The sequence below is a fragment of the Macrobrachium nipponense genome, chromosome 35, assembly GCF_015104395.2.
Source record: "Macrobrachium nipponense isolate FS-2020 chromosome 35, ASM1510439v2, whole genome shotgun sequence".
NCBI classification, from domain to species: Eukaryota; Metazoa; Arthropoda; class Malacostraca; order Decapoda; family Palaemonidae; genus Macrobrachium; species Macrobrachium nipponense.
In genome coordinates this window covers 39,691,538-39,693,321 of record NC_061096.1, presented here as the reverse complement: position 1 = coordinate 39,693,321, position 1,784 = coordinate 39,691,538, and positions in this window count along the sequence as shown.

Genomic DNA, 1,784 nt, shown 5'->3' with positions numbered 1-1,784 from the left:
ACAAATTACGAGCAAGTTTTTATTTTGCTTACGTTAGGTCCACTTTATAAAATTTTGTTGATTTTCATTAAATTTTATCTAAAATAATTATATTTTTAAACTCTTTGAAATAAAATTCAGTGAAGATTAATAACATTTCATGTTGTTTGATTAAATTTTTTTTCATTAAGTTTCATTAAATGTAAGAAAAAAAATAGCAGTAAGAGCAAATACTATTAATACACAATTACAAACGAGGTTATGATTATATGCAATTTTAATCCTCAACGCAATTAAGCAGGTTTCAGACTTGTCGGTTCTTGGATGGGTGACCACCTAAAAAAGACAGACACAGTGGGTATATATGTATGCCTGCTGACTCTGGACGATCAATTAAAATAGTTGCTAAAACCCACACAATTTCTCTGTTACTTAAAAAAGTGTCCTTTACTTCACGCACATGTTTCCATGCAAGGAATAACTTGTAACGCCTTCTTTACTCTATTACGGCCAAAATGAAATCTTCCATTATACGGGAACATCCGTGCTTGTTACAGATGTCCCTGAATATGTATGTTTATAAGTGTTGTTTGATTACCGCCTATGATAATCTTTTTTTATGACGCAATACCTCCATTAGTTACGTTTCAATCTTTAAACGGTGCTCCTCAAACACAGCATGTGGCTAAAAATAGATGCTTTTTATCTTCGAGAGATTAGGTCAAACGTGTCATCAGACTTGCCTGAACATTCCTATTTCCAAAGGGGAACTATTTCTTCTTCTTCTTCTCTATTTGAATTTGACCAAGCGTTAGTTTCCTAGAATTCTGGGGCTTCACCAACTGCAAGTGTGAGCTTTTTGTGGCTCTTTTTGTTAGCATAAGAACCTTTGCCTCTCTAAGTTGCACAGTCATTCTTCAGTGATATCTAGAAACACAACCCACCAAGCTTTTTTTTTTTTTAACTATTATCATAAGTTCATTCAGATCTTTTTTTTATTTCTGTTATTTGACCTCTTACGTTTATTACCTTGGTTAAACGGGAAACTCAGAATCAAATTAACCTTGACGAAAGTTAATGTCCTAATTTTGCTGACGTTTATCATCCTCAGTAATGTCAGAAAGCAATCAGACAAGATATCTGATCATATTTCAATGTCATGAAATCTTTTATATATATTTTTTTTTTTGTGGTGGAGGGTGGGGGGGGGGGGGGGGGTAGTCTGCATTCAAACAAATCTTCCTTCTGTTCATCATAATCTATCATTCTCCGTCATCGTAAACTAGCATATAGAGTGAGCCGTAAACCTTGCAAGATGAGGAAACAGTCTGAAATCTCGACAAGAAAATAGACAGATAGACAGATAGACAGACAGGCTTGACAATGGGTTATTTCCGTCCTCCTGAAGGCGACTGGAAACCCCTCGTTTAACGGGCATCCAGATACCTCACATTTGCCAAATTCACTCACCTGACACTCGAAGATTAACAGTCGCATAAATGTCAGTGTTATTGATTTACATCACGACAGGTTAGAAATCACCCCAAAACTGCGTTTGGCAAGCATCATTAGCCCTAACAAACAACAGCATACAAAAAAAGACGGACAAATGAAGATTAATAAATACAAGTGTCATGAATCAAAAACTCATTAGCATCAAAGAACAGACAATTCAAAGACGAGTTTGTTTATCAAAGGCTTTTTTTAGTCGGATTACGTATCTTCCACCTTCTCATTTTTATCTCCCTCTTACGCCTTCTCTCTTTATTCCCTTCTATCTATTTTCTTCTTTGCACCACGTTTAC